Source organism: Carya illinoinensis, chromosome 14 (assembly GCF_018687715.1).
Source record: "Carya illinoinensis cultivar Pawnee chromosome 14, C.illinoinensisPawnee_v1, whole genome shotgun sequence".
Taxonomy (NCBI): Eukaryota; Viridiplantae; Streptophyta; class Magnoliopsida; order Fagales; family Juglandaceae; genus Carya; species Carya illinoinensis.
Window position 1 is genome coordinate 31,510,970 of NC_056765.1, and position 20,380 is coordinate 31,531,349.

General features: G+C 44.1%; 1 long non-coding RNA gene and 1 other non-coding gene across 2 annotated transcripts; one reads left to right on the top strand and one right to left on the bottom strand.

The window, feature by feature from the left end:
• Nucleotides 1–4,391: 4,391 nt before the first annotated feature.
• Nucleotides 4,392–4,498, bottom strand: LOC122295295. Its single transcript, XR_006237952.1, has one exon. It is a non-coding gene; the product is annotated as a U6 spliceosomal RNA (small nuclear RNA).
• A 7,704-nt stretch (nucleotides 4,499–12,202) lies between these two features.
• LOC122294920 lies at nucleotides 12,203–17,291 on the top strand. Its single transcript, XR_006237796.1, has 2 exons — nucleotides 12,203–15,576; nucleotides 16,927–17,291. It is a non-coding gene; the product is annotated as an uncharacterized LOC122294920 (long non-coding RNA).
• The last annotated feature ends 3,089 nt before the right edge of the window (nucleotides 17,292–20,380 follow it).

The window sequence follows — 20,380 nt, forward strand, 5'->3', positions numbered from 1 at the left end:
ATTAAATTATACGAAATTTTATGGGGAATGTGATGTGAATGCTCTGAGAGCCACTTCAAACAACTATGGAAGGGGTCGATGGTAAGTTTCTCGCTCATATAAATACGCATTCATCTTAAAAATCCCCTTGTTTTTTATATATTCATATTTTGATCCAATTAACTAGTACTTGTTTATAACAGGTTTTGGACAATTTAAAGGAATTTGATTTGAGTTATTCAGAGAACTTGATTGAAACACCAGATTTGACAGGAGTCCAACTGTTAAAAAAAAAAAACCTGAGACATTGTAGAAGCATGTCTGAGGTTGACCCATCCATTGGAATTCTCAAACGATTAAAAGAATTTGATCTTAACGCATGTTCAAGCCTTGAGAAGTTACCAGACCTGAGTAGGTTGGAATGCCTGACAGAGGTTTGGGCACACAAAACTGCTATAACACAAATACCATCTGTCAATCTAATCCCCAAGAGTAGATCCGTTCCTTTAATCTAGAAGGACGCAAGTTGATGAGAGATCCCAACTATGATATCGGACCTGTTAAGGACGTGTCTCACTTCTAATCTTCCACTGTGCGGCCGTAATTTGCTGATGAAACCTGAGGGGGGCTTCTCTTGCAAACACTCCGATACTTAAGTCAGTTGAGAGGTCATTGTATTCGAGTTATCCCCAAGTATCGAAGATTACCTGTATATATAGGCTCGTTTGCTGTACTTATCTCATTCAAGATTTATCGGAACCATCACTACTTAGGATTTTGAATAATCGCATCACTTCTTGCTGTTTTTATCATTCCGATAAAGGTGGTGCCATGCATATCTCTCTTCAAACTCTTCTTGACTATCCCTCTATGACCCCCGGATCCATCCTCTGGGCTTCTTGGTTTTTATTGTACTATGGGCCTTCTAATACGTTCCAGGGCCCTTCGGTTGGGATGGCCCCTCCAATTACCCCGCCAATTCCATTCGCCTTTTGGCGGATGGAATTTAATTTTGATCAAACTTGTTGTTGCAAAAATGCCGGGTATGATCATATGGACCTGGGTGCTTGGAAAACAAGTAGACACAGACACGAGCCCAAACCTCCCACGGATTTTCGGTGACTCTAGGCTCGTCACGCTTGCCACTTTATACTACTTTATACTATTTTAAAGAATCGAGGACTCCCTATCATTTCCTGCTACTCTGGTAGAGAAGAAAGAAAGTTTTCTTGCGCCGGTTAGTCTTCTTCTTTAGTGTAGGGTTACCTTAATTTTTTTTGTCCGTTGGTGCTTCGCGTTTCGCTATCCTTCAAAAACTTCACTTTTCCGTTGTCTTTCGTTCCTTCCCCTCTTGGTTCTTCGCTTATCCTGATCTTTCTTACTACCTTCTTCCCACCGATTTTAATGGCCCCCTACAGTGAAGGCGAGGTTTCTGAAAACCCCTTCGAGGTTCCTGAGGGTACGGTTTTCGCTGGATACCGATGGCACTCGGCTATTTGAGAGGTACATTTCACCAAGATTCGGGAAAACTTACGTATTCCTGAAACCGTTGTCTTAAGCATTCATGAATCTGGATGTTGTGACGACAAGGGTTTCGCTAATAGAGTGGCTATTACTATTTCCCTTCTGCAGAATGGGTTGAGGCTCCCCTTCTGCAGCCCTCTCCGTGACATTTTGGACCTTCTCAACATAGCTCCCGCTCAATTGCACTCTTTCGCACTGAGGGTGTACCTTTGCGCCTGTATCGTATTCCACATGGTTTTGGAGCCTTTTGGGGACCCTTATCCTGACTTGACTAGTCGGAAATTTTTGGCATTCTAAACTTGAGGGAAGCTGCCAAGGGCAATGTTCTTAGCTTTCGCAAGAAAGACGATGGGCAAGCATTGGCCCGGTTTGAGACTCGCCACTCCAATGCTAAGGCGTGGACCTCCAAATTCTTTTTTTTTTTAATCTCTGGTCAAGGTTGGGAATACCCTGCCGTAGAAGACGTTTTCCATGATTTTCCAGTCAAATCAATCTGGCGCCCTATTCCTGATGAAAAAAAGCTGTGGCTTAGAATGGAGCCTCTGTCGTGTCGTGAACTGACTCGAATCGAGACAGTTCGTTCTTGGGCCAAAGCTAATCCTGATGCGCTTTGGATTGACCTCTTGCTGACCTCCACCCATAGTGATCGGTTCTTGAAGTCTTCCAACCAGTCTTATTTTCAAGGGCGTGACTTTGTGATCTCAGTCACCATTCCTCCTCCCATGGCGAAGCCTACTGAGAAAACTTTGAGGTCTGAGCCTTCTAAGAGGAAGATACATTCGGAAGAGGGGGAGAAGGAGGAGGCCACCGAAAAGAGCAAGAAAAAGAATGAGGCAGGCGGTAGCCAAAAGAAAGCTCGCTTTGGAGATCCCTCTCCCCTTTCTTCTCTTCAAAAGGAGACCTTGGCATCCTCAGGGGGTGTCCAGGCCCTCAAGTGGACACCCCTCCTCAAGTGTCTATGCAGTTGGCTACCCTCGAGCCTCCGTCGCCCCAACCGAAGGTCTTCGCCACATCCTCAGGGGGAGGCCACAGCCAGAGTTCTACCCCGCCTGATACCACTAAACCTTCCTTGCCTTTTCCCTCCCAGTCGCTGCCATGTTCTTGTAGCCTGAGGAACGTGGGGGGTTTGGCCAAACTGGCCCTTTTTGACCTGGCCGCCTCCCTCTAGGTTGTGCCTAGGACACAAGAGCCTTTCATGACTCCTGCCCTTGCGTTTGAGTTTCCTGTGCTGGAGGGGTGGGTGAGTCAGGTTCAGCTGGGCGCAAAAGTGGTCGCGGCCCTTAATCTTGACTCGGTCACCGCGGCGAGAGCTTGCTCGCCCCCTCCTTCTACCGCTATCCATATTGAGGTGGCCACTGTTTTGCCTATAAGTGGCTGCAAGGAAACACCGGACGCCTCACCTTCGGATGGGGCAAAAGGTACAACAAGGAGTGTCCCTCCACGCCCAACTGAAGCAGGCGCCGAGGTTGGTTCACGCCCAACCTCCCCAGAAAGCTTGCCAGATACCATCTCTGGAGGAATTTCCCCTTCGCCAATTGGTAGCGGGGTCGGACTCTCTCTTCCTCCGCTCCATGCCTTCTCTTTTGGCGGAGATACTGACTCATTCCTTGAAGAAGAGTGGGTGAATTTCTTAAGGGAAGACGCTCGTCTTTGTGAGGCTGACTTGGCCTACCCGCCACCTCCTCTGTCCCCTGTGCGCTTGGGTGATTCGTCAAGGAGGACGATGGCTTCGTCTGTGAGGCCTGGGGGGGACACCCTTCTAGACCCTGGCGAGATTGTGAAGGGGGATGCTAGCGGTGGTAATTCCTCAACGGCCGTTAATTCCCAGGTTGAGGCCATTGCCAAGATGGCTATCCGTTTGAGAAGTTGGCTCTCTGAGGTACTATGCCTTTCGTCCCCTTTTGCATATGCTCCTTTCATATCTTAGCCTCTCTTCTTCATATTGGTTGCTTATTTTTCTTCTTGCAGGGAATCAATGATTTGTCTGCGTGGATAGTTGCTGACTGTTCCCGTCTTGAGGAGGAGGTTAAAAAGCGTCGTCAGTTGTGCTACGTAGCCAAACGTGCTTCCCAGAGATGGTGAGTTGACATAGCAGAATTAGCAGCCTTGGTCGAGGAGAGGGAGGAGTTGAAGATCTTGTTAGAGCAATTTGAGGGTTATTCCCATTCTTTGCAAGGCGACCTCGAGATGCGCGAGGCCAAACTCTTGGAGCTGCGCGAGGCTGTCCGCCTAGCAAATGAGGCCAAAGTTAAAGACGACTTCGCCTTGTCCATTCTCCACTCTGAGAGGGACTCGGCCAGGCTGTGACTTTCAAAGGCTCAGAAGAACCTTAAGGTTGAGAGCTCTCGCTTGAAATCCGAGCTTGCTGCCCGTGATAAGGCATTGTCCTCTCTTTCTGGAGACCTGACCCGTTCTCAAGACAGCTACAGGTCCTTCGAGGAGAATCTTCGAGAGGCAAACTTGGCTCTTGGAGTCTGCCAGCAGAGTCTATCTGAGAAGGTGGGGGAGCTAACTGCTGCTCAGGAAGAGGTCGCACGGCTCCGCTCCCAATTGGCCCATGTCCCTGCTACAAGGACCATGCCTTTACTTATGGGCATGTTCGCGACATTCTAAGGCTGAGGAACCATCTCCTGGTCGATCCTGCCACCAACCTTAGGATTCTTGACTGGGATTTGTTCTATCCTGAGAAAATTTCCCTTTGCGAGGTTGACGAGTTTGGGCGGAAAGAGATGCCTGATGCTTTTATAAACGTGCCCCCAGCATTCCTGCCTAATAATGCCCCTTAACCGTTTCTGCCCCTCCTATCTTTGACTGTGGAGAGTTTCCTTGTGTTTCTATATTTTGTACATTTATAACAATGGATTTTGATTTGCTTTGCTGAATGCTTAGGCTACTACGTCCTGTTCTCGATTTGTGAGTGTCATCCTTGCACAAGGGTCATGCTAATCTTCTCTGTATCGTTCTAATTTTATCGGAACCCAAGTGTGCCACTGTGATATCCCGTTTTTATGTGTATTTTCACTGAAAGAGTATTTTAATTTAATTAAAATATTAGTTCTTTTATTTTAATTTATTGTATTTTAATTGGATTTATTTAGTTGTAACATTTGTTTTGTGGAGCTTTTTTTATATTAATTATCGTTTTAAATTTAAATTGCTGTGTTATTTAATTTAGTTTGTTTTTGGATTTAAAATTTAGTTATTACTTTTTACTAGTTATTTATTATATTTTAGTTTGATGTGGTGTTTAAATTAATTTAGTCGTTTTATAGTTTTTAAATTTATTTTCGTCGGATCAGTTTCTGGACTCCAGAGGTGAGGATTGGACCTCATTTCTTTTTCCCCATCTTTTCTTTTTCTATTTTCTTTTTTTCTCTTTTTCTTTTTTCTTTTCTTTCCTTCTTTTCTTTCTTTTCTTTTTTCTTTCTTCCTTCCCGCTTTTCTCCTCCCGTGCGCGACGTGCTCTCTCTCTCTCCTCACTGTCGCCGTTCTGCTTCTCAGCCCAGCACTGCCGCTCGCCGGTGACATGGTCGACACCACCCACCCATTAATCTTCCCCTTTGGCCGGCGCACCTCCCCATCAAATTTCACCTCCATTCGAGCCGCCGTTAGCCGAAGGCCATGGTGCTGTCACCGATGTTAATTCTTCCGGAGGGGCATGTGGTACGGGTGCGTAAGTTTGGCATTTTGCACATTTCTTGGTGAACTCCCATGCATCCCTTAGAGCATTAGGCTAGTACTATCTTGCCCAGACCACTTTTCTAGCCAAAGTTCTTCCCCCAGAGTGATTTCCACATATCCCCTCGTGTATCTCAGCTAGGACGTACTGTGCTTTGGAGATGCATGACAGCAAAGGGATGGAGAAGCCTCTTTTATAAAGGATTCCATTGATGAATAGGAATCGAGTCGCCCTTTTCTTTATCTTTCTTACCTCTTCTCTTGCTTCTAGCAATTTTCCTTCATCCAAGTACTCTACTACCATGTTCGCCCAATCTGGGATGCTTGACCCTAGGACTCCTACCTCTATGCCAACTGCTGAGACCTCAATGACCCTTCTCTCTACTTGCCATGGCAGGGGTACTTCCTCCCTTCCTGATGTCACTCGTGCCAACCTTTCTGCGACCTCATTGTCCGCTCTTGGTATATGGGTTATAGTGAAATATGAGAAAAGATCGCATATTTTGCAAACTCGTGCCAGGTATTTCTTTAACTTCTCGCCCTTCGTAGCGTACAGGCCTAAAACCTGATTTACTACCACCTGTGAATATGACCTGGCATCCACTTTGGTTGCCCCTATTTGGGCGGCCACAGACAATCCCGCTATAAGCGCTTCATATTCAGCTTCGTTGTTCGTGACTTTGAACGCCAGCGTGGCCATGTAATATCTCTCTTGGTCGTCAGGGCTCAGTAAATGTATCCCTAGGCCTCCACCTATCCGGCAAGACGATCCATCTATAAATAACACCCACGGCTTCCCTGAAGGTGCTAGTGCTTCCTCCTGGGGAAAGTTTGAGAATTCTGCTACAAAATCTGCCATCGCTTGTCCTTTAATTACTTTCCTTGGCTCATACTCTACATCGAACTCGCTCAGCTCGATTGACCAACCTATCAGCCTCCCTGTGCAATCCGGCTTCCTCAGAATTTTCGCCAATGGAGCCTCCGTCAGTACCCTTACTGTGTGGGCTTGAAAATAAGGACGGAGTTTCCTAGCCGCCACTACCAAGGCAAATGCCAATAATTCAATTCGAGGATACCTTGCTTCTGCTCCTCTGAGAGCTCTACTCACATAATACATCGGATGTTGGACGGTTCCTTCCTCCTTTACGAGAACGGCAGATACAGCGTGCAGGGAGACTGCTAGATACGTGTAAAGTACGTCACCCTTCTCTGGTAGCTTTAAAAGGGGCGGATTGGCTAGATACTGTTTTAACCTTTCGAGTGCTTCGTCATACTGCTCATTCCAAGGATGTACCTTCAGCAGTACTTGGAAAAAGGGGAGGCACTTATCTGTTGACTTGGTTCTGAACCTTCCCAAGGCAGCCACTCTCCCCGCCAGTCGTTGAGTCTCGTTTAGATTTTTTGGTGGTTTCATATTGATTATGGCCTCTATCTTATTTGGAGAAGCTTCAATTCCTCTTTCAGACAAGATGAAGCCCAATAATTTCCCTGACTGGACCCCGAAAGCACACTTCGTTGGGTTCAGCCTCATTTTATAACGGCGTAAGACTCCAAAAGCCGTTCGCAAATCCGCGAGGTGCTGGGCGGGCTCTTTGTTCTTTACTAGCAGGTCATCCACATATACCTCAATAGATCTCCCAATCTATTCCTTGAACATCCGATTTACTAGCCTTTGGTAGGTTGCCCCTGCATTCTTCAGGCCAAAGGGCATAACCTGGTAGCAATATAGCCCTCGGTCTGTTATGAACGATATCTTTTCTTTGTCTGCTGCATTCATCCGTATCTGGTTGTATCCTGAATACGCATCCATGATGTGACGCCCCCAAATCCCCACGTACGGATAAGTGGAAATCGAGATGTCGGGGTGACGACAACACGGGTCACCACCCTATCGCCAAGTGCCAAGTGTGTGTACATGCAACAAGTGTACAAAAAAAAAACACGCAGCGGATAAACAAAGTCATATAACTAAGTACTAGAATTTTTCTTTGTTTAATACAAAGCCGTTCAAAACATATATAATAAAATATTACAAGCTACAAATATTATTTCAAAACCATCTACAAGGCATAAACTCCAACTCAATACTCCGGCGGAGCCGCCTCCTCGGGTTCAGCCTCTTCCTCCTCCTCGATCTCTGCATCAAAATTACGGTACCAAAATGGTGCCGCAGGTAAGTAAGATCCAAACGCCACTAGATAAAAACATATTAAACTCACACAATATGTATGAAAGAATGCAAATGCACATAACCCATAAAATCACATTTTTCCACGCACGCCACAGAAACCCATTTTGGCCCAAAAACCAATCTTTTAAACAAAGCCTCGCCATTATCCCAGATAATGGCCCAAGTCAAGAAACCACCATTTTCCCAGAAAATGGATCACATAGCCTCAAACATAACCTCGCCATTTTCCCAGAAAATGGCCCGCATCCAAAATCCAAAACAACGATCCAATTATTGCATGCACCATGATCTCCCCTAGGGATCATCCGCACACTCTGGCTCCTGTGCCACACCGCAGGTAACGACTACCCGTGTGACACCTAAACGAGCGATGCCCAGTACTCACGCCCAGCGCATCCCTGGACCAGGCCATCCTCTAGTCCCCGCCACTCTAGGGACCACGGAGTCGACACGACAGCTTTACCGTATCGTGCGATCTGGTCCTCGCCCAGTGACAACCCAGGGGATGTCACTCAGTATTATCCACTCCCGAGTGACCAGAGGAGCTCCATCGAGATAATACCCCATCTCGGCTTGGGGTCGTGAGACACACGCACCCGAAAATCTATTTACACGCATAAAACAGGATTTTCTCAATTTAAATAAAATGCACATGAATGCATCATGAAATGCACAACTCAAGATACAAACATCCAACCAATCACAAAATCATCAAAACCAAGCAACTCCGTCCTCAATCCATCCGACCCCCGAACTCCTCGGACTCAGTCCGGAATCAACCAACCAGTCTAATAAATTATTGTAAGAGAAAAAATACATTTAAATCTAAAATGAAGTTTGGAAAATACTTACAGCGCTATAAGGTATATTTCAAAAGATCACGACGTTGCAAACGGCGGAGAAAAAGCAACGTAACAGTGTATTTTACACTGTGGCCGTGGGTTGTAAATTGCCCACTTTGGAACGGGGACAAACGAAGACACTAAATTGATAGGGAATGGCCTAGAGATGTTTATGAAGCTAATGTAATTGAGGTTTGGCCGTGGGTGGCGGTGGAAATGGCGGTGAAAGTGCAAAAAGGGACAGATCGGAGTTGAGCTCGTGGGAGCTGCTCCGGCAACGGATCGGGGCCGGAATTGGGTGGGTTTGGATGGCAAGAGGTAGAGGATGAAGTGGTGAAGAGGTGGTGGCCGGAGGTGGAGCGACGGCGCCGGAAACGGCTCAAAGCCATGCAGCTTAGATGGGTTGTAGGGGGTTAACGGCGGCTCGGATGGGGCTGGTTTTTGGTGGGGTGGTGCACCGGCCGGAGGGGAGTTGATTGGTGGGGGTGGTGTCAGCCACGTCAGCCGGCGGTGGTGGGTCTGGGTGGCTCAACTGGACGGCGATGGGAAGAGAGGGAGAGAGCTCGTGCGCGCACAGGGAGAGAAGGAAAAAGAAGAAGAAGAAAAGAAAGAAAGAAGGAAAGAAGAAAATGAAAAAGAAAAAGGGAAAAAGGGAAAAAGAAAAAAGAGAAAAGAAAAGATGGAGAAAGAAAATGAGGTCCAATCCTCATCTCCGAAGTCCAAAAACTGATCCGACGAAAACGATTTTAAAAACTATAAAACGACTAAAATAAATTAAACACCACATCAAACTAAAATAAAACCAATTAAAATACAATAATTTAAAATAAAAGAACCAATATATTAATTAAATTAAAAATAACTCCTTCAGTGAAAATACACGTAAAAACGGGGTATCACACATGAAGCTCAACATATGATGCCCCGCTGTAGCATCTACAATGACGTCGATGCGCAGTAATGGGAAGCTATCTTTTGGACAAGTTTTGTTTAAATCTGTGAAGTCTATGCACATTCTCCACTTCCCATTCTCCTTCTTCACCATGACAACATTGGATAACCACTCCGGATAGTGGGCTTCTCTAATGAAGCCAGCTGTGAGCAATCTTTCAACTTCTTCATTAATAGCGGTGTACTTTTCTGCGCTGAACGATCTCTTCTGTCGCACTGCCTTGTGCGTTGGGTCTACACCTAAGCAGTGCTCGATGACCTTGTTGTCTATACCAGGCATCTCTTCATGGCTCCATGCGATGATATCCCTGTGTTCTACCAACAACTATATCAGGGCTTCTCTATCTGCTGGCAGGACTTGTGTCTCGATACGGGTTGTAGTCCTAGGGTGGTCAGTGTATAATGTCACGAGCTCCAGAAATTCGTTGACTTCTGCATGTTGCTGACCCCGGTCATCCTTGACTTCTATGTCTCTCTCGTAAGTTACCGCTACAGGTGGTGGGAGGGGCGGCAAGGCCCCATCTTGTCATGCCACAATGCAGACTTCCTTCTTGACTTTCCTTAGTTCTTGCACATAGCATTCTCGAGCCAAGGCCTACTCGCCTCTCGCCTCTCCCACGCTGCCATCGGTTGGGAACTTCATCTTGAGATGGTAGGTGGATGTTACCGCCCTCAAATGGTTGATTTCGGTCTTCCCAATATAGCATTGTAAGAGGAAGGCGCTTTTACTACTAGAAAATTGGTCATGGTGGTTGCTATTCACGTCCCCGTTTCTGCAGTTACTAGAAGCGTGATTGCCCCTACGGGCTGGATAGTATCCCTTGAGAAACCCTTTAACAGTGTAGGGGAAAGCCTCAGTTCATCAACATTGATCTCCATTTTGACAAATGCTTCCTGGTACAATATATCAGCCGAGCTCCCATTGTCTACTAGCACTCGCCTGGTTGTATAATTGGCTATTATGAGGGTAATTACTAGAGCATCGTCATGCGGGTACATGACTCTTTCTCTGTCCGCCTCTTCAAAGGATATCACCATTCGCTCATTGCTAAGCTTTGGTTGTTTGTACGCTCTTTCTGCTACGAAAACTTCCTCATATCTTGCCTTCCGTGCATACGCCTTTAGGCCGGACACGGAAACACTACCTTTCCCAAAACCTCCTGCTATAGTCTTTATTTCTCCTATGGGCGCCCTGTTCCTGTCCCCTCTTGGAGGCGATCTCACCCCCTTGTCTTGGCGGTCATTAACGTGACACCTCCTTTCTGGACTGGAACTCCATCTTGTTCCTTACCTAGTCTCCTGATGCCTTCTAGGTTTTGATTGCTCCACCACCATTCACTCCAATCTCCGTGTAACTCAGCGACCCTCTTTTTCATGGTCGTGCAGTCCTCAGTCCAGTGCGAGCTCGTCTGATGATACTTGCAGTACCAACTGCCCGTTTTGATAGGGTGGCAACTTTCCTTTTCTCGCTCTTCTTCTCGTATGCTTAGATTATTGTGCACCAGTCTAGGTTGTTATCTAACCACCCTTCCCTCGCTCTTTCTAGCCTACTTGGCTTACCCTTCTTATCAGCCTGCCTGTTTCTCCGCTCAATCTTGGTATCTTCTTTACAAGGGTCCACCAAAGCTTGCAGAGTATCTTTTGCATTGACAAAATCATTCGCCCTGTTCATGAACTCCCTGAGGGTGGAAGGAGTCCTCCGAGCCAACTCTGCCATAAAAGGACTGGGCGGCCATACCCCTCCTCTAAAAGGGCGGCCAGGGTGATCTTCTCGTCTTAGTCATTCATTGTTAAGCGTTCTCTGTTGAAATGGGCCAAATAGGCTTTTAAATTCTCATCCTCCTTTTGCTTAACCGTGAATAGGTAGGCGGTTGGATGCCGTCGTCTCCTGCTAGACATGAACTGGGTTAAGAACTGTTTTGCCAGTTCTTCAAAGCTGTCTATTGATTTCGGTTTGAGGGTTCCAAACCACCCCCTAGCGATCCCTTTCAGGGTCAAAGGGAAAGCCCGACACGCAATCTCCCCTTGGAAACCGTGGAGCGTGATATAAGCTTTAGTTTTCCAGAGGATCTACGGGTTCTTGGACCCATTGTACATATCTATTTGGGGAACTTTAAATTTTGGCAGGAGCGGCACAGCCATAATGCATGCATTGTATGGCAGATCTGTTTGGTGTAGTAGACTCTCCACCGAGGAAGAACCGCACATCTTTTTTGCCATCTCTTCATATTTTCCCGCCAGCTCCTTCAACTCGTTATGCATTCTTTCTTTCTCTGTTCGTTCAGTATCCTTTTCGACCTTACAATGTGCCTCTCCCTCACCTTGCTCACTGTGAGAGGGCACATCGACATTATGAGAATTGGCGTTCTTCTGTCTTAAGTCGTCGTTCTCCTTTTGTAAGATTCCCATGGCCTCTATAGCCTGTCTTAATTTTTCCTCTGCTACCGCTAGTCACGCTTCCACAGATGACGGTAAGGCGTCCATCGTTCGGCTTGCTACTAAACGTGTTACAATTGGCATGTGAGAACCACGCTGAATCACACAGATCCCACGGATGGCGCCAAATGTTAGAGACGTGTCTCACTTCCAATCTTCCACTGTGCGGCCGTAATTCGCTGATGAAACCTGAGGGGGGTTTCTCCTGCAAACACTCCGATGCTTAAGTCAATTGAGAGGTCATTGTATTCGAGTTATCCCTAAGTATCAAAGATTACCTGTATATATAGGCTCGTTTGCTGTACTTATCTCTTTCAAGTTTTATCGGAATGGATCACTACTTAAGATTTTGAATAATCGCATCACTTTTTGCTGTTTTTATCCTTCTGTTAAAGGTGGTGCCATGCATATCTCTCTTCAAACTCTTATTGACTATCCCTCTATCACCCCGCACCCATCTTCTGGGCTTCTTGATTTTTATTATACTATGGGCTTTCTAATACGTTCCAGGACCCTTCGGTTGGGATGCCCCTCTAGGACCACTTGTAGGATATCATATGCAAGGAATATATGATCATGTAGAAGTAGTTTGCATTGATTTTGACAGCGAAGGAAAAAATAGCATTGATTTTGCGGTTTTTGGATACACGAAGGGTCATTAAGATTTCATATGAAACACGCTGGTTGTTTGACAAAGGTTTTGTAGTTTTAGAAGTAGAAGTGAAAGAATGCAAGGTGCATTTAGTATTTCCAGATGGTGCTAATTCAAGGTTCTATAATAGCATTGCTCCTTCTGCCCTTTCGGGATCGTCGAATTCATATTTCCATCGTCGATTTCATGCTTATATGGAAAAGAAAAGGGACATGAGAAAGTTTAGTCCTGTGCATATATTCCGACGACCCAATCGACCCGACTCAATCGCCCTGACCCAACTCCAGATATATCTGGATTATGTAAATCAGCTTTTATATTTGGGCGTTAAACAGACTGAACTATAAATTTGTTCTTACCTTTGAGTTGTCTCGAACCCCAGCATTCCAAGTCCAACTCGACGGCGTCGCCATTCACAGTCGCCGTCCCGTTAGCGCACTTTTAGGTATAGCGGATTCGGATCATCTCCGATCATCTCCTTCGCGATCACCATTTTGTTGGCTGGGATGGACGTGGGGAAGCAGTTTGCGCCAAGGAGGATCTGGAACTTTTTCACTTGGCAGAGTGATTGGATGGCGGTGATGTTGGTGGTGTTCAAGCACGGTTTACATAAGTTGATCTTTGCGATCCGAATCTCACACCTAATCTTTGAGTGCTCCCCTTTGATTTGATTTTCTTTTCCTTTTAGTTCATGCATTTACCTTTTATTCAAAACCTCATCTGAGTATTTGGACTTTGGAATTGTTTCTTTCGGATTTATGCTGTTTTTTTAAGCTTTAATTCCGTACCACCCACATTGCTGTTGTATCATATAGGATCCGTGATGTTGGATTGGTTGCGCTTTTCTTTCTTTTTGAAACATGTTTAGGAAAAAAAGTGAATGTAACTTATTTGCTGTCGATGACTCAAGAAGAGAGAGCTAGGTAGCAGGGGATGTGTGTATTTCTCATGCTGTCAAACATTTCGTTACTACATCCTTTTAATACTAATGAGAAATGCTATATCTGTATGATGTTGCAGTTGGTGGATTGTTTAAACTGGAGGGTACAGAATGAGACTGACAACATCTTAGCAATAAGTTTGTATTATGCCCAGGATCACATTTTTCATTCACTTGACAACATCAAGTTCTTTATTGGGATTGGGGGGGAATGGGATTGGGATTGAGATCGGATATGTCTGGGGTTCTATCCATTGAATGCATGCCTGGAGAGTGGAGTCCCCACTCATTGTACCCAGTTGTTGCGGCACTTTAAATTAAGGTTGCCAAGCCTTTAAGATCTTTATTAATGCATGTCAGTTGTTACAGAGGCCTTTTATGGGTAGGACTCGGTATTTGTTTTTCATTTTTTGTTCTTTTTGTTGGGTCAGAGGCAGTGGAAATGTAGTAAGTTTGAGTTTTGATTTCGTTAGATATGCTTGAATTAAGTTGTATTGACATGTGTAGAAGCAAATGATCAAAAGCAAAATATGATCTTCGAGGATTTTTAACTCATATTTAGGCAACCTCTAACTCATGTAGTTTAGGGTCTAAAGTATTTTTTAAATCGGACTGTGTGTTTTATTAAGTTGATTGCTTTTGTGTGTGGCAAAGCTTGAAGTGTGTACCTGGGTTCATTGTTAAAGCAGAGGAGTTAAAGTCAAAGAGCATTGACGATATTCTCTTGATTAGAGCAATTTAATGTGAGTCTATCTTCACAATAGCTATATAAAGCCAATGAAAATAGTTGCGTAGTTGTCTTTCTCAGTGGGGGTTCTGCACTAATCAACACTTAAATCTTATTATATCTACATTTTGGTCAGGCAGCCCAACTTATTTTTGAGCCTGATTCTAGTTTAATGCTTGCTGTTATGGAAGCTTCACTTACTTTTTTTTCTTTTAAGCTTTAAAATCCTCACCATTTACCAAAAAGGCTTTTTGTTTGTTCTCTTTGTGCTCCAATTTGTGTGGAGCAACTTCTATATAGCTTTTTATTCTGAAACAGTACTTGTTCATGAAATTCTTAAGATGGAAAACAATAGCTATTTTTTTCTTCTTCTTTCTGCTGGTGTTTAGTTTATTGTGCATTAGACTTTCTGTGTTCTATAGTTTCTTCTGCTTCAAAGTATCACAATGTGTGCATCTTAATTTGCAAAATACTTCTATTAGGAATTAGCTTTCTGGTATTAAGTTATCTCTTGAAGAGGATTGGAAGGTACTGCATGAAATCAAGATCCCCTGAAATTCTTATGGAAGCAAAACATTTGTATTTAATTTCCAGAACTAGTGGTTTTCTTTTCTTTTCTCTCCAAATGAGAATAATTAGAATTGATTCTATGCCAATTACGTGTTATTTTGCTTGAGCAGGTGGTTATAACTTGTTAAGTTATAACTTGTTTCTACCTCTGATAAAGGGATACTATACCTCTAATAAAGGGAAAATAGTACCTTTGAAAGGAAGTACTGAAGTGGCAGACATGGTATTGTTGTTATGTCTTTGAAATGAGGGAAAATCAACAATTTTGAGTGCAAGTTGCCAAAGTATCTTATAGTTATTTTGTATGGTTCCTAGAGCAGCAAAACATTAAATAAATCAACATTTGTTGTGCTGTGGATGTTCTGTTATTTGGTGCTTTGAGATTATGAAGTAGTTGCCATACTGAACTAATTATTCTCTTCACTCTAAAGGAAAATTTTCATGTTGATTCTTTCCTCTCTCTTTCTTTCTTTTCTTTTCTTTTCTTTTCTTTTTCTTTTTCCTTTTCCTTTTTTTTTTTTTTTTTTTTTTTTTTCCTTGATTCAAAGGGTTTACCAACTTTCTATTGTCACAGTTACAAGTTTCTGTTTGGGCATCTTTCATTTTCTCTTAATTTTTCTTTGGCCAGGTAGAAGATATAAACGTTTTATACGAGGAATACTTAGGCCTCGTTTGGGTTGAAGAATGTTCATATCTCATCCAATCTCATCTCAATATGTAAACATCACAAACATAAATACGTGTACCACTGCACACTAGTCTATCATACGTGTACTATTTATTTAAACGGTGTGTTTTAATTTAGGCGGGAACGGATTTTAGAAGGATGGGAGAAGCCGAAACGTCCAATTTTTTGGGGCACTTCCATCTCTCTCTCTCTCCTCTCCATTCTCTTCTCCTATCCCTTCGTTCCTTCTCTCTCTCCATTCTCTGCAATTCTCTTCTCCTCTCTTGTCGATACTCATGCTCTCCTCTCCTAGTTTTTACTTACAGGCGGAACTTGCCGTGAGGCTCTTGGATGGAGGATCCAAATGGGAGGTAGTCCTCGATGTTGGGTTGACCAAATCCAGCTCGGAGGTTAACGAGGTTAGCTTCTCACTGCCACTCATCTCTGTATCTTCTGTATGTGTCGAGTTTCCCAATCTAGGTGGCTGCGAATCCTTGGTGCTTTGGTCCTTTTCTTCTAGTTCTGTTTGTACGAGTCATGGTTTTAATTTCTGGTAATTACAGATAATTATGGACCAGAGTTTCCTTTCCTTCATGAAATTCTAAGCAGCTTTATCACAACTCAGGCCTATCTATTTTTCCTGTTATTAATATTATATGCATAAATTATGTCTCATATTCTGATTTTTGAATAGAAAGTTGGATGTTGTCATTAATATTGTCCCAACCACCAATTTAGGTTTTGAATTTAGTTTTCGAATTTAGGTTTTTGATTTGGTATGTATTTACTTTAGGTTTTTAAAGCAATTTGAAGTTATTACCAAAATTTTTAAGTACTCATGTTACTATTCTTAAACAGACATGTATTAACAACCTTCACAAAGTAAACATCATTACCACATACTGATGAAGTTACAATGTCTCTATCAATTTAGCAATTTTCATAAAACCAGCTTTTCAATACAAAATGGCATTCCTCTATCACAATTACAAGGTTGACATAGATGAGATAACTACAACGCCAAACCTTTGTCTTATGTCTTCCCCTTTTTCTTCACATAGTCAATATAACTAGTCAAATAGAGTGAAATGAAATATAAAAACTTTACACACAGAGACACACAAGGCATAAAATTTAACACCATCATCTGATTCTTCATTTTTTACGTTTCTGGTACTAATGTGCCTTTCAAGCAAATTGATTGTGGTTCTTGATGGGAATTTTTTAGTTTGCTTCCTTTTTGTATTTCAGTCTTAGTTTGGATGTTTAAGAATCAACCAAGCTGGTTTTACGCGGATGTTGGTAGTTTGTGATCATATTGCAAAATGAGTGGTAGTTTGAGGGGGTTAGTTGTAGTTTGCTCTATATTTTTTTTTTCATGAACAGAGTCTGGAAGTCCATAGGTTTTACGATTGATTTCCTGAGGATAAGAAATGTTAGACAACCCCCTTGGTACGGTTTGGATGGGTAGCTATTCATGTCCTAACCTGTCGTGCTGCTGTGGAGAGTAATGTTCCTTTTCCTTCTTTCTTTTCATGAAGCTTTGAAAAAGTTGTAGGATATCTCTCTGTCCTCCGATTTGATTGATAGATTATAATTATATACTTTCTTGGAGTGTATTAAGCTTGACTAATATACTAGCTATAAATTACAGAAAAACTAAATAACAAAACTAGACTCAAAATAAAGACTGCCACAGACGCAAAATAAATACTAGTTTGTACTGCTTGCTTGTTCGATCATTTTAATTAAATGTTTGTACTGTGTAGGGAGAAGCGAATGTGAATTTTTCATTTGGGCAGATATACTTCACTTACTAGTGGAGAACATTTGTACAAAAGAGAGTAAAGTTTGAAAAATGTGGGATGATGTACTCATGCGCAAGTTGGAAGTTCGGAAAAGGGAAGATAAATTACGAGAGAGATAAATTATTATGTTTGTACAGGGTTGTCACATTTGCAATAGGTCTGGCTTGTTTCGGATAAATTGTATGTAAATAGCACGTTGTATAGAGTAGATCATTTTTTAATGTATCAACTGTAATGGTACTCAAGTGTTTTGGTTATGATGTACAAAAGGGGTATCTATAAATTCATTAAATTAACATTTTTAATGAAAAGTTATGTAATGAAAACAGCTTGTGTACATGGTTTTGGAGAGATTCCATTGAAATAAGAAATAATAGTTCTTGAATTGAGTTTATAACTTGCAAATATTACAACAAATGAAACTCAAGAAGTAAACAAATATTATAGCAAATATTATAGGTCTCAAAAAGCTTAGTATGACTTTTTCTCGAACCAAAAAACAACTTCCTTCCTTCTAATCCCAAGATTGTGGATTTGGGTGACTATTGACGAGGTTGAATTTGCTCAAAAATAAAACCTCCAATATGCATCATGTACAACCTTCATGAGGGACCTGAGCCTCAGGATACCTACGCCATAGCCATAAGTGAAGGCGCGATCCCTTGTTTCAGGGATGAAGGCCAGCTGGGTGCGAAGGCATGCGATCTTCGCCTAAGCAATAGCTAGCTCGTCTTTCTTCTTTGTCAGTTGTTGGTTCTTGGCAACTGAGCCAAACTTGCCTTCCTAAGATCCTAGTCTAAGTCCCCGTGGCTGTCCTTATACTTCTGGTGGCGATCTTGGAGCTCTTCCAAACTCCCTCATGCCTCAGAAAGGTCAAGGGTAGTGAGATGGGATTTCTCCAAGGTAGTTGCCAATTCCTGTGATAGCCTGCTACAACGTTCCTGCAAATGAGCCAATTCTTCACGGGTCGAGTCCAACTCCCCGCCATGGGTGAGAAGCTCAGAGTTTAGGTGGGCCAACTCGGACTCGAAGCCCTTCTGAGCCTAAGAAAGTTGGGACCTTGCAAAATCCCTTGCTGACTCAAGAAGCCTCAGAGCGAAGTCATCTTTGACCTTCGCCTCTTGAGCATGGCGAACAGCATCACGAAGTTCAAGGACGATCTCAAAGTCACCCTGCAATGAGTGGGAATAGCCCTTCGACTGCTCTAGCAGTATCTCCAACTCCTTCTCCATCAGGGCATCCAGCTCAGTCCTGTCGACCTGCCACTTATCGAAAGCACGCTTGGCAATATAGCACAACTTTCATCGTTCCTTGACCTCCTCCTCTAGGCGGGCACAATCTGCCACAATCCACGCCACCAGTCATTAATGCTCTGCAAAGGAAAGTGAAACAACTCGAGTAAGAAACTGTGTGTAAGCACAATGAAAAAAAAAAAAACAAGCCACATGATACCTCAGAAAACCAGTCCTTCAAATTGTTAGCCATCTGAGCAATGGTCTCAGCTTGGGTAGTGGCAAAAGAAGAGGAGGCACCACCACCAAAGATCTCTCCAGGGCTAGGAACACCCCCGAGCGAGGAAGCCTTCGCAAGCCTCAAAGTTGAATCCGCCACCCTTTCTGGCAGACTCCCAAGGCATAAGGGTGGAAGCGGGGACTTGGTGTAGGCCAAATCGGCCTCGATTAGGTGAGCATCTTCTTTCAAAAAATTGCCCCATTCCTCTTCAAGGAGGGAGTTGGTGTCTCCCCCAATGGATGAGGCATGGAGAGGAGGAAGAGAAAGGCCCTCGCCACTACCAGCCAACGAAAGGGGTACTTTCCCTAGAAATAGTGACTGGCGGGGTCTCCAGGGCGGTTTGTTTTGCCCCCACTTCGTCACAGGCATCTTCTCGGCAAGGGGATGTGCGCCCAACTACGTCGGCCTGATCTGCAACCCTATTGCCCAGGCCTTCAGAATGGGTGGAAGCTTCATCTGGCCCATCGGCGGGAAAACCACTTATCATCTCTTCACGAACATCTCCAATCGAGGAAGATGGGTGAGCCTTATGCCCATGACAGAGTCTAAGTTAAGGGTGGCTGCCACTTCAGCATCCAACTAGCCCTTCCTTACCAGACCTTCTAAAACAGGAAATTCAAACACATGGTTGGACGCCAAAGGGCATGCCTACTGAGGGGACTCAACTTAGAAGGTAGCGGCCAGATCAAAGAGGGCAATGCTAGCCAAATCCTCAATGTCTCTCAGGCCAGAAGAACGTGGCCGCGTAAAGGAACCGCAAGGCGCTAGAAGTGTGGCAGTAACTGGCGAGGTGGGTGGTTGGACCTGCTCGCCCCTCGAGGGTGCAACAATTTCCTCTAACCGTGGCAAGGGAAGCGCAGCGGTGGCTGGATGCACAGGCGTCTGGGTCTAGAGGGCGCCAAAATTTCCATAGGCCTTTGAGTCTGGGTGCTCTCCAAGGGCGCCAAAGCTTCCTTAGGCGATGACACTGGAGGCACAGTTGCGGCTGGCGGCATGGGCGTCTAGGCGCGGGCCCCTTTCGAGGACGCTAGAGTTTTCTTTTATGGAGGCGATAAGGGAGAAGAGTCTTCAAAGCGAGCTCTTTTTCGCTGACTTTTATCTTCATTCTTTTTCTTGCTTCTTTTTTCCCTCTTCTCTTCACTTTCTTTCTTCTAAGACCTTTTCTTTTTCTTTTCTTTCTTTTCATGTACGGCGTGGCCAACCTCCTTATTTTTCTCGGAGGGCTTCTGTAAAGGAGTAGGAATAATGTCTGAAATCATGAACGAACGCCCCTAAACATGGGAGCGAATGGGGGACATCAGAAATCGATCAATGTAATCAGGCGTCAACAAAAAATCAGTCCAAAGATCTTTAGGATGGGTTGCATCCCAAGAACAGATAGTTTCAGTTCAGGCCAATTCCCGACACAACAAAGGTGCCATGGTCGCCCACAAACTCTTATCATCAAGAAGGGGGCGCCCGATCGCCCTAACTGGAAAATCTCTGAAAAGGGCTTCTTGGATAGGAAACTCCCAGCCCTGGCCAGAGATAAAGAAAAACTTGGTTGTCCAAGCTTTGGAGTTAGAATACCACGTTTCAAACCAAGCCAAAGTCTGCCCTTTATCTTCCTTGCGAAAGTAGGCAACACTGCCCTTGGTGACTGGCCTCACGTTGTAGAAAGCCAAAAACTCTCAGGCAATCAAGTCGGGGTAAAGATTCTCAAGAGGCTCCAAGACCATGCGGAAAACAATGCAAATACAAAGATAAGCCCTCAATGCAAAAGGATGGAGTTGAGCGGGCACTAAATCAAGTAAGTCCAAGATGTCGCGAATGGGGCGATAGAAGGGGAGTCTCAACCCATGGGACATCACGGACGTGGTCAGAGTAACCTTGCCCGCAAAGCCCTCATCATTGCAGCACCTAG